This window comes from Parasteatoda tepidariorum, chromosome 9 (genome assembly GCF_982258835.1).
Source record: "Parasteatoda tepidariorum strain Cologne lab strain chromosome 9, Ptep-v5.0, whole genome shotgun sequence".
In the NCBI taxonomy this organism is placed as follows: domain Eukaryota; kingdom Metazoa; phylum Arthropoda; class Arachnida; order Araneae; family Theridiidae; genus Parasteatoda; species Parasteatoda tepidariorum.
The window spans coordinates 35,572,283-35,585,143 of NC_141763.1; the positions used below are offsets into that span (position 1 = coordinate 35,572,283).

Consider the following 12,861-nt stretch of genomic DNA (forward strand, 5'->3'; position numbering starts at 1 on the left):
GTTCCTCGTGACAGTAGGAATAATTTAAAGGTTCGTTTAAAAATTAGATTTTATCTTTAAAATTAGGCAATCTGTTATTACTTGAAACCCAATAAAATATTTGATTTAAATCTAGTTTAAAACTATGAAATTAATATCTTTTTTTAAATTTAATTACAGCATAACTGCTGTAATTAAAAAAAAATTCTAAAATATCCTTATTAATCCTATATCTTTCGCAGGTCTTTAATTTGAAGAGCATATAATTTTTTAATCTAACTGTTAAGTCATTTATGAGGAAAGCAGGTTGTTTTGTTATGATGTGCGGGTGAGAATGTTGACAATCCTATTGATTTCAATTTTATAGAAATTTTGATTGAGAATAGAAATATATGATTTGATTATAGAAATTTGAGGTTGAGCTATTAGAAACTATTTGAGCCGCGTAGGGCCAAAATTAATCCATTCTTCAAAACAACGTCGATTACGTCGCGTAGGACGATAATCACTAGAACTATATGAGTCGAGAAGGACTAAAAATTACTTCTTAACTGTAAAACTACGCTGAGCATTGCGTAACCAAACTGTGAAAATCAAAACTGTGGACCAAATACTGTGAAAACGAAACATTCCACTTTTCAAGTGCCGCGCAGGGCAGAATTGAATGAAAAACGCTGTGAAGTTGCAGGAAACTACTAGATTTGCCGTGGAAATTGCTGGAAACAACTAGAATCGCCATCAAAATGGCTGAAAACTACTAGAATCACCGTCGAAGTTGCTTGAAACTACCGCATATCGTCAACTGATACAGAGTTCGTGCCTGAATTGTGTGTTGCACCAGTGTTACCGGATACCAAAAATTTTATCTGCAAAGAAACCTTTGAAGTAGGTGACTCTTTATTTTTTTCTTCTTTTTGTGAACATCATCATGTATAAATCAACAAAAAGAGATTTAATAACTTTATCCCAAGAACTAAATATTCTCACTCCTTCTAACGCTACACTAAGCGAACTGAAAACTTTAATTGAAAATTCAGACGAAAATAAAAAAGACCAGAACACAGTAAAGAAACTATTAGACGAAATTATAAACGCAAGGAAATTAATAGCTGACGAAGAATTACAAATGCAACAACTTAATTTAGAACTAGAAAAAGTAAAATTAGCTAGAATAGAAAAAGAAATTCAACTTCAATCACTTAGTCAAAACGAGCGAGATATGAGCGTAAACATCAGTTCTGATTTAACTAAACCGCATCAAGATTTAGAATCACTTATTAAAAGTTTACGAACCTTAACAGTAACTGTTCCGAGAAATCCTGAAAATCTTAGCTTATTCTTTAATTCTTTGGAGCGAGCATTCAAAACAAAAAACGTAAAAGATGAACTTAAGTCCGAAATTTTCATAGCAATTTTGCAAGAAAAAGCAAACAAAGCGCTTTTATACGTGGAAGAAGAGGAATTAGGTATCCGACTGGGTAAAAATGAGGGATTTCGAATAAATTATCGGATTTTTTATTAATGAATATTAAAGCCCAATTCATTAGCTTTCCAAATCTGTTTCACTTTCTGTTGTTGTTGCTAATTCCCATATGGTCTGATGGGGTCAGACCAGATCAATAAATTCGTTGACATTAAAAAATCCGAAACCAAAATGGGAGAGGAATGAGTGTCGTTCCAGCCCAGCCCTAAACAGTTCAAGATGTGCTCAGGTGATGCTTGGTTTTGTTGGCATTTAGGGCAAATTTGTTTAAACCTTAAGGGTTCCTCTGGAAGCATGGAAGTTGTCGGTGTTTTGAGAATTTTTACACGTTCAGAACTTTTGAGGGGTTTGCAGTATAAAGAATATTACGGAGACGGGGATTCAAAGGGATACGAGGAAGTTAAAAACACTTATGGACAAAATTCAGTTAAAAAATTAGAATGTATTGGCCATATTCAGAAGAGAGTTGGTAGTCGGCTTAGAAAGTTGAAGAAAAATAAGAAAGGTTTGAAAGGCAAAGGAAAGTTGACGGACAAATTTATAGATAAGTTACAGGATTATTATGGGATTGCCATTAGAAGCAATGTGGGGAATTTACAAGGCATGCAAAGTGCAGTAATTGCTGCATTTTTTCATTGTTGTTCTCGTTATGATAACCAAATGCATGGCCAGTGTCCAAGAGGATCCGAAAGCTGGTGTGCATACCAAAGGGCTGTATTCAACGGTGACACATACAGCGAGAAATCTGCTGCCTTACCAACATCAGTCATAAATGCAGTAAAGCCAGCCTATATGGAGCCTTGCGATGCTAAACTATTGGAGAAATGCACTCATGGGCGTACACAAAATTGCAACGAAAGTTTCAATGGAGTTATTTGGGACTTCGTACCGAAAGAAACTTTCGTTGAAATTCAAACTCTACGTTTAGGAGTTTATCTTGCCACTTTGATATTCAATTCGGGATATGCAGGGTTTTCCCCCCTTCTTGAAAAGTTGTGTGCTCAAAATATGAAGAGAAACTTTTTCAATTTCGACAAAATGAGGATAAAAGATGCTCAACGTCATTTTGAACCTGCTACTAAATTAGCCCGCAACAAAAGACGTGCAAGTCGAAAAATTTGTGCTACAAAAAATGAACTTAAAGAAGGTATCACCTATAAATATGGGGGGATTTAATTGTAAAATTCTGAAGTTTTTTTTCCATGTTATATTTCAAGAGTAATTTTTAATTTTTTTTGCTTTGACACTTATTGTAAAAACAGTTGGTATTGAATAAATTGATTGAGATTTTATTATTGTTTGGAGTTAAAAACTACTTTCTAACTGTGATTATACTCATCTTATAAGGAATATCTCTTTATAATGCTGTTTTACATATTTATAAATTGCAGTGTAGACATTTAATAAAATGCCACAAAGAAAATACTAGGCAATAAATCTTTGATACACTTACTCTATCCACAAGTAGGAAACTTAAAAAATTATATAATATCCACAGCCAGTAATAAGCATTTCCAGTAATTTTTAACAAATTCACATTTTAAATGAATTTTCTGATAAAAGTCGTTTCTATGAAAATCTCTTAACGCTAACACTATTTATAAAAAAAGTTTTCAATAGAATTGTTTGAAACTTGGCATTCAGAATTTGTTATATTATTTGTGTTTTGAACTAAAATTTAATGTCTATGTGTGAATTTACTGCTTTTGTGAAACTTTAATTAAATAATTATTGATTTTTTTTTTAAAGAAATTTAATGATATATCACATATTTAGCCCTAGCTCACTTTATATTTAAATTTTTTTAAAGATTTTAGTTTAGAACATAGATAACTATATTATAAAGCTAGGAAATTTTTTTTATTCCAATATATGTATTACAACTTACTGTAGAGTTGTTAGCGTGCAATGAAAATTATGTTATAAATTTGTTCAAATATGACCATATTTAACATATTCTTCCAAAAAATAAAGTTAAAATAGTAATTAAGTTATTTTTTTAAAAAAATTGTGTCGCACCCAGTCGGATACATTAAATTGATCGACTGACTTTTCCATATCGATGATTCCCACCTTAACTTTAACCGACTAGCGCTTTGCTCCTTTCCGCGTGCGTTCTTGGCGTCAGTCGAGGAAGCCACCGTGAGAGAGAAGCATCGCTGTCATTTTTTAAGAACTTCAAGGCGCTTGCCTTCCTGCTCAGCGATTGCCCCTTTTTTACAAGAAATAATTATGGAGACTCATTGCGTTAAAATCTAATCAATTAATTTCAAGACACTACCACATTCCATTAATATAAAGATGAGGCTTGGCACGTGTTCTTGTCGCCAATGATTTGGCGTGATTTCTATAGCCATGCTGTGCATGCAGCACAATTCAGATTTGATTTTCTAAGAACTGGAATTCATCTTCTTTCGAAAGGAAAGTTTTTTCTACATAAAATTTGTGATTTTACCCAGGAGATCCCTTATGTTTCAACACCACCTGCATCCCTGAACCCATGATGAGAAGTAAAGTTTTTAACATTTCCTGAAACGAACTCTTTTCAATCATTCATATCCGTCATACAGCATCTGACCACCTGAGCCTGGAGATCCTTCTGGAACGAAGGATCAGGTAAATTCATTTGAGCACTGTTTTTTTAAATATTACGATCACATTTTATGTTTTCACTCATTTATGTTATACACTGCCATTAGAGCCTTAAATGCTTCCTCCTATGATGTTAATACTTTAATTTAAAAATTGTAATTATTTATTTTATTCCCAACTATTTAAATCGTAACAATACGATATATTTTTGGTGCTGTTTTTCTTGTAATATGTATTGTTTAAATATTGCTTATTTGATGATTATGATTCAATATATATGACAGAGGTCACAAATCTTATTACTAGAGGTAAAAATTACGAAATGGCTGAAAAGGTAAACATTAGCAAAGACGAGTCTCCAGAATGGTTTCTTGAACAAGTAAATGATCTAAGAGAACTTAATAGTTGGTCGGATGATGTTGCTTTGTTGTTTTGAAAATCAAAGCTTACTGGCAATGCCAGAAATTATTTTCAAACATCCCCAGAATTTAAATGTGTTAAGTTTGCAATAGCCCTATTAAAATCTTTTTTTTTCAAATGAGGATGATCCTTCAACTAGTCTATTGGCTCTTAATAATATCCAGTTGTTGCCGGGTGAAAGCATTAAAAATTTTGGCCACAGAATCAACACATTAGTATCAAAGACCTACAATTCTGTTACAGATCCTATAGCTCTTAATCAAATTAAATCCCTCCAACTATTGAGGAGTTGAGCATCGACGCACGTGTGATGTTTGTTTGTTTAGAATTAATGGCGCAAAAGCCACTTTTGGCCATACCGCACCTACAACTTGTGCACGTGTGATGTAGCAAAATCACAGGGATACAATCATTCAATAACACTTAGTGATAAAAGAAAGTTAGTTGTTTCTATTATTTTATCAAAATAAAATACATTTCTTGTTGCCTTAAAGTATCCTTAGCTAGCTTTAAAACTAGAAATAATAATATATATTTATATTTCTATTTATAGTTTTATTAATTTCACTGTATTTGCTACTCAAATACATTATATATTATCTTCCAATCTTATTTAAATAAGTCTGTTTTCCTGCTAAGCAAAATATTTCCAATGGTCTCATTTTTTAATATATTTTGTCTGTAGCACCACCTGGCGCGACGTAAAAAAAGCTCTGAAAGTACAATTGGATGACGTTAATTTAAGCATAATTTCCAAGCAGAAAAGACTGAGATTAGACATTTCAAGTCTAGAGATCCACGAAGAAAGTAATAATTTTTCTTCAGTACCTTACCTGGAAAAAAAGTCAGAGACCGATTACAAGTCTACCGACGATGATGACGAATCGTCAAAAAGCGACTCAGAATCCTCAGCAACGAACTTTGAAGAAGAGAATAGCATGGAATTTTTGGAAAAAACTAAGGAATCAAAAGACTCTGATGCAGAATTCGTTGATGTTGGAAAGAAGCTCCTGACGTGGTTTGATGAAAATCCCAGCACAACTATAAAAAGCTTCACGGATTTATTAAAATTGCTAAAACCAATGCATCCAGAATTGCCAAGTGATGCTAGAACACTTTTAAAAACTCTAAGAAAACTAGGCATACAGACTATGGGAAATGGTTTGTTTTTTTTATTTCGGTATAGAAAAATATATTGAAAAAAATTGATGTGATATTGAAAAAAATTGATGAAATATATTGATTGAACAATTGATGAATATGTGATATTGAATAAAATTGATGAAAACAATTGCATCGATATTTTAACATTATCTTTCAATTTCGACGGTCTTCCGTTATATAAAAGCAATAATATTCAATTCTGGCCAATTCTTTGCATGATTGAAGAAGATGTTTCAAAAACGCCATACAAAGCCACCAGTTGAGGAATATTTACTGCAATTTGTGGAAGAAATGAAGCCTTTACTCTGTTCTGGTTTTAAAAAAAACAATAAGCAAATCAGTGTGAAACTAAAATGCTTCATATGTGATGCGCCAGCAAAAGCATTTATTAAATGTATTAAGCCATTTAATGGCTGTGATCGTTGCGTCCAAAAACGATCGAGCAATGGGAAGGTCGAGTCACATTTCCCTCCATAGACAAGGTCCAACCTTTTTTTTCTTCTATAGTCAGGGATGAGATTAGCCAAAAGACAAAAAAGCTGAATTTCCACTATATTAAATTTTACGCAAGCACAACACTTTAATAATAAATTCGCACGAACAGTTCTTTTAAGAACATGGAGGACAGTCACCACCACAAATGTTAAAGTCTTTTAATTGAACTAGACATTGGCATGGTATCCTTGTTTCCACAAGACTACATGCACCTGGTGTGTCTTGGAATGATGCGGAAACTCATAAACATTTGGCTCAGAAAAAACTCCAAATCACATGTTGGGCAAATATCTAGGTCCCACATTTCTTCTGTAAATGTCTATTTGGATAAACTTCGAAAAATTTGACCAACAGATTTTAATAGAAAGCGCCGCTCTTTAAAAGATGTAGATAATTGGAAAGCAACGGAGTTCGGACAGTTTTTGCTTTACATAGGACCAGTGTGTTTGAAGTCTGTGCTTTTACAAACACAATATCACCATTTTTTGAAATTCTTTTGCGCAATATTCATACTTTCTTCTTCCTGCTTATGTGGAGACTTATTGGCGAGAGATTCACAACTGTTGAAATCTTTTGTACGCCAATTTTCTAAGCTTTATGGGTCTGATCAAATGGTGTATAATGTGCATGCATTAATACACCTTTGTGATGATGTTGAAAAGTTTGGTGCGCTAGACTCATTTAGTGCATTTGAATTTGAAAATTATATGAGCACCTTGAAACGTAAAATAAAAAAGAAAAACTTGCCACTGCAGAAAGTTTGTAAAAAGCTTTTAGAAAAAAAAGTTCATAAATTGACAACAACATCTTCTTCCGCTTCTTTTAAGTTTCATTGAAAAGTTTAAATCCAAATTATTCTGGAGAGTCTGTCGGAATCTTTGGGAAGCATTTTTCTCAAGTCAATGGCCCATATAAGTTAAATACAGCTCGGTTGATGCATACAGGCCACTATGCACCTCCCGTTTACCTGAAGCACGGGCCGAAGCAGTGTATTGGGGTACCAGGATGCCACTCAACTGCCAGGATCCCCTTTTCCAGGGACACGGGTCTCCACGCGGGTAGTCTCTTCCCATCTGGGTTCGATACAACAGGGTGGTAATCGAAGACAGACAAAAAGCCCTTACTAGTAAATTAGGCAACCACGACAAGGGGGAAGAGAAAGTAGGAGATAAGGGAGAGGAAACAAAATGGAGGACAGATCACTAGGGTACCCCGGGGCGTGACTCTCTGTGTTTACCTAAAGAAGGTAAACCCCCTGAGGGATTTTCGTTTTTAAAAAGTTAATTGCTAACTATATTACAGTTTACTCCAAGTAAAACACTATAGTGTGGTAAACTTTCCAGACGACAAGGATTGCTTAGCTATAGTGGTGAATAAATGGATTTCCTATGTAAATGGCAACTATGTTACCTTATGGCCTCTTTACAAAGATTCTTCGAAGCTCAAAAGAGCTATAACAGGGAGAGTGGACCCACAGCCTAATTGGAAGATATTTAAAATTAACATTGTCTTCCAAACTCGTACGATAATTATTAATATTTCAATTAATGATTTATTTGATAACTCTATGAGGTTATCACTCACTTCTAATTAGAATAAATTCTAGAAAATTTGCATGTAATAAAATAACTAAACGTTTTCTGCCAAATTATATATATATTTTTGTTTAAGTAAGAGAAAGATATATATGTAAAATTTACGTATTATATATAGCATAGATTTTGCATTTTAATTTACTTCTTTCATTTCACTGACTTTTAACCCACAACCACTTTTAATCCTTCAAAAAATACAACAGAATAGAGACAAACGCAAGTATGAATTTAATTTTAGAGCAATAACTAAGGGAAATGGATTTCCATGGCATGCATTTAAAATAAGTTTTCAAGTTTAATTTATAGCGATGTTGGGGAGTTGTCTGCAGATACTGATGTGAGTATGCAGCATGTGGATGCAAACACGGAGGATGAATTTGGAATTAACAGTGGAAATGATATGACTCCAAGGCACAACCACATCAAGAGTTTCTTTTGGAAAATGCGATACGTGTGTAGAGATTAAAGGTAATATCCCTATAATTTATAACTTTTTTTCTAAACATTTTTTAAGAAACTTTCCAACTAAAATATCTTGCGATTTGAGTTAATTTCCTTACTTTACATAGATATGCGTTTCATTTGATTTTAAAGTTTACTTAACAGTAACAAGTATATCCAGTATATTATACTTTTAAAATAACTGAGTGGTACTATAGGAAAAAAAAAAACTATATGAGTAAAAAATAATTTTTTCTTTTGTATCAGTAGTTTAAGTTTACAAACCATCATGAAAATACTCCCTTTTTTTATCATTTATATTTAATTCAAGTTTTTTTTAAAAATTAATATAGAATGTTCGAAGTGAATATCAAAGCTGCTAGTTTATAAGAACTTGCAGCGACCTGCGCCAGTGTAACGATTAACGAACATTTTCTGGGAACCCGCTCTTCCATTTGGCGAGTTCCTCTATTAGTTATGACAACCCAAGCAGAACAGTTTTTTCTCTCCCTGCAGTACAGTGACTGTTTTTCCTCCATCGTAGTGCATGTGTAGTATTTTCTTCTCCTGGCATTTTCGGCCAGGCTTATTATGTAGCATTTATTTAATCTTCTTATTTTTTTATTAAATGTTGTTAATTGTTATTTTATGGCTGGCATTTTAATTTTACAATGTTTTATTTATTAATTAATTACTTCTTTTCTTTTTAGCAAAAAAACGTAAATTATTTTACTTTAATTTATCTCAGTGCATGTGGCCTAACCACGCGTACTGAACTGGTGACCCGGCTTAACGAACTTAATCTATTTTAATCTCCTAAAATATGCAAAGACCAGCCATGTAATTTTTTTCTTATAATTGCTATTCAAAATTTTTAATATTTCGCGAATTTATTTTGCTAATTTTTTTTCTCCAATTGGATTTCCACGTGGTTTCAACTCAGCAAAATCAAGGTATGTGATCAAACTTTTTTTAGAACTCTGTGATTGGTCATTTGTTTCTTTAAAATATTCTAAAAGTTATTTAGTTAAATTTTACTATTTTTAAATATTATTTTAAAGTTATTTTCACCTTATTGTCGTATTACTGACATATTTTATTATTGTATTATTGATAGTGCATTTGTTAGGATTCCCTTATCGTATTTCTTTTAACAAATTTAATCCATATGCCCGAGACCGATAATGCTGTAGCCGTAGAATCTCAGGTATCCCACGTGTCAGTGAAACTTCCCTCGCTATGGAAAACCAGAATCAAAATATGGTTCATTCAAGTAGAAAGCAATTTTGAGCTCGCGAAAATAACTAAAGATGTTACAAAGTACAACCACTTAATTGCTGCAATCGACCCAGAAACCTTAGCCGCGGTATCGGATATTTTATTGGAACCTCCTGCCAACAACAAGTACAATACACTTAAAAAACGATTAATCGCAGAATTTTCAGATTAAACGAACGAACAAATATTTCGGCTTATTTCAGAGATGCATTTAGGAGACGATAAACCTTCCCATCTGCTGCGTAAAATGAGGGAATTAGGTGGAAGATCCATTACTGATGATTTTCTTAAAAACTCTTTGGCTCCAGCGACTGCCCTCAGAAATTCAAGCCATTTTGTCAATAAGTTCCGAATCTCTAGACAAGTTGGCGGAGATGGCAGAGAAAATTTCAGAAGTAAGAGCTAAATATTATTTTCTTATATTTTATAGAGATACTGAAGAAGCTGCTGGAATCTCATGCTCGACTGCACCAAAAATATGATAACAATTTTCTAGTTATACAAAAAATGTTTCCCCACCAAGCAACAGTCAGGGATTAAGATGAGCCTGCAGCCAGGGTAGATGATTTAAAAACTCTAAATGAGAAGTTACTGAGTGAGGAGTTTTTCTCAGCCACAGTATGGTTCTCTCATCATTGAAATTTTTTTTTTTTAACCCTATAATACAAGTAATGTGTGTGTCCCTACTATACCCGGCACTAGTGTGTGTGTCCCTACCATATTCATTTATTTCTCTTCCTGACACTGTAATTACGAGCAAAAATATATTTCGTATTTCGGTATTTTTTAATTATAAACTATAGTCAAAATAGTTACTAAGAAAAATTTGTAAGATTATAGAAATTGTATTTATATTGAAATATAAAATCAACAAAAAGTAGTTTGATTTTTTGTAAATTGACGAAATTTCAATGAGGAATAATGGTTTTTCTAAGATCTAAATCACTGAAATTTGAAAGTTATTGTATGAAAGGGAACCGTGTTTTTAAAACTTTGCCTTAACACAGAAAAAGATACCAGTGTCTAATGATGTATTTTATATCCATCAAATATTAAAAGGCTAAATGTAGAATTTTCACTTATTTTGACTTAATTAATACAAAATAATAAAAAATAGAAAAAAAGTATTTTAAATAATATTTAGTCAAAGGGTTAACAGAAGATCCAGTTATAATTAAGTCTAGAAATTAAGTATAGTTAGTAATAACATTTTTATAATGAAATTTATATTTTTAAGGTAAAGTGCTTTCTGATTTAATATAAATAGTATATGAATAAACAGTTTCAGTGGCCATTTACCTTTTCATTACTTCAGGAAACATTTAAATTAATGTTTTAAAAAGTATCCGTATTTTGAGATATTAAGGTATCATTAACTCATCTCTTATTTTCTACATTAAATTTTGTTTTGACAAATTTTTTATTCTGTAAAATGTATTATCAATAGTATTGAAAATTCTAATATTTTTGTTACAATGGCTTAGGTAAAAGAGAGAGCAATATTTTAAAAATTAAAAAAAAAAGAACTTAATTGATGTTATTGTTGTTTTTTAGGTTTTCTCTTTTGGATTGCTAGGAGGGAAGGATCCCACTGATGGAGTCAGAAAAAATACTTACTAGAATCATCTCAAATAAACTGGCCACTGAAATGAACTGGGTTGGAGGACGTAAAAGGTCCATACAGGAGTTTCCCTCTATTTTAAAGCTAATTTTAGGTACAGAAAAGCACATATTAACTTTTAAGGAAGCAAATTGAAAATTTCGTAATATGTATATTAATGAAAAATTCATTTTAAAAGAAAAGGGGGCATCATTGCTTCACTTAAAAATTAGATGAGGTATTTTGAAAAAAAGAAAGTGTTTTATTACTAACTTTTTATGAGTTAATTTTTAAATCTTGAATTTAAAATAAGCAGCAGTTACAACGCAAGTTGCCTAGCATGTATTTTTTTTCTGTAAAATAAAATTTTCGAAATTATGAAGATAATTAATAATATTTTAAATGAAAATCCATTAATAAGCTCAATTGTTTCTACAGGATCTCTAAGGAGCAACAAGTTCTTTGAAAAAACTCAACAAAATGTTGTGGAGGATGTAGTAAAAGGATGGCTAAGATCGGCGGGCGATCGTGATGGTGGAAGATCCAGAAGAATGAAGAGGTCGATACAACTAGCAGAACCAAATATTTTGTAGCAATAATAATAAAACAATTTCTGTTTTTTCATATTTTGCAATCACATTTCTATATGAAAAAGGAGTATAAATTACTTGTCCTATAAAATTATGACAATATGATTACAAAGAAGGAAATAATTATTCAATATTTGTAATTCATTCCTTAGCATTATACTTTAACATACTTTTTTTCTTTTTAATTTTTTCGATTTGATTGCTTTTAATCAATGATGTAATCAATAAAGTTAAATACATCGTAAAAATTTTCATTTTTATATTACAATATTGAAGTAAACTAATATTATTTAACAAAGAAATTAGTATGAATATTACATAAAATAATTTTATAATTCAAAAACCAAAACAAGGTTTATCAAAATAAAAAAAGTTATTGACAAAAAAAAATATCGTATACCAAATTAAACTGTTGTGTGATTTTTATGCACTGTAAATGATTAATTTTTTTTTTTATTTTGGCCAAGTTCACTTTATTAACGGAACCGATACGGCAATGAAAAGCCCGCCGTAATGGCATTTATGGAGAATCGACAATGTCCCTTCACTAGCCCAAAAGTCGTGTGCTTGTTGGGAAGATATTAGGGCTTTGTGCCGACAACACCAACACTAACTTTGGAGGCATGCGAAGAGCCGGGAAAAATAATATTTTTACCAAGCTAAAAGCTACTTTGGACGGATGGGACCTTATGGGAATTGGTTGCTCAGCGCATATTTTAAACAATTCTATACAAACCGCGGCGGACTGCCTTCCAATTGATATACAAACTTTAATTACCAGGATTTACTCTTAGTTTTACATTTATACTGTGCGCGTCGGTGAATTAAAAGAATTTTGTAGACAGAGAATATAAAAACTTTTGGGTTATAGTGCTACGCGGAGGTTAGCGTTACGACCAGCTACTGAGCGCGTGTTGGAAATATTTCCTGCATTAAAATCGTATTTTGCGTCGAATGGAAAAACTCCGACAATTATTAAAAATTATTTTAAGAATCCTGAAACCGAATCTTGGCTTTTGTTCCTCCATAATGTGTCTTCAATGTTTCATAACACGGTTTTAAAGATAGAAGGACCTTAAAACCAAAATTGCTAACAGGATACCAAATGTATTTCTGCCACTGCAAGTTCGACAAAATTTAAAAAGGCTAGAAGAAGACGGCTTAGTAAAATCGGATATTTTCAAAGAAAAAGTGGTGGAATTTTACGGCACATGTTTTCAGTAT

General features: G+C 32.2%; 1 long non-coding RNA gene across 3 annotated transcripts; it reads left to right on the forward strand.

Annotated features, from left to right (window-relative positions):
- Positions 1-8,071: 8,071 nt before the first annotated feature.
- On the forward strand, positions 8,072-11,671 carry LOC122269947 (uncharacterized). 3 transcript variants are annotated; one of them, XR_006225501.3, is made up of 4 exons: positions 8,455-9,122; positions 9,878-10,065; positions 11,002-11,162; positions 11,486-11,671. It is a non-coding gene; the product is annotated as an uncharacterized LOC122269947 (long non-coding RNA). The 3 variants fall into 3 exon arrangements; XR_015429156.1 differs by lacking the exons at positions 8,455-9,122; positions 9,878-10,065 and adding an exon at positions 8,072-8,196; XR_006225502.3 differs by lacking the exon at positions 9,878-10,065 and having other exon boundaries at positions 8,456-9,122.
- The last annotated feature ends 1,190 nt before the right edge of the window (positions 11,672-12,861 follow it).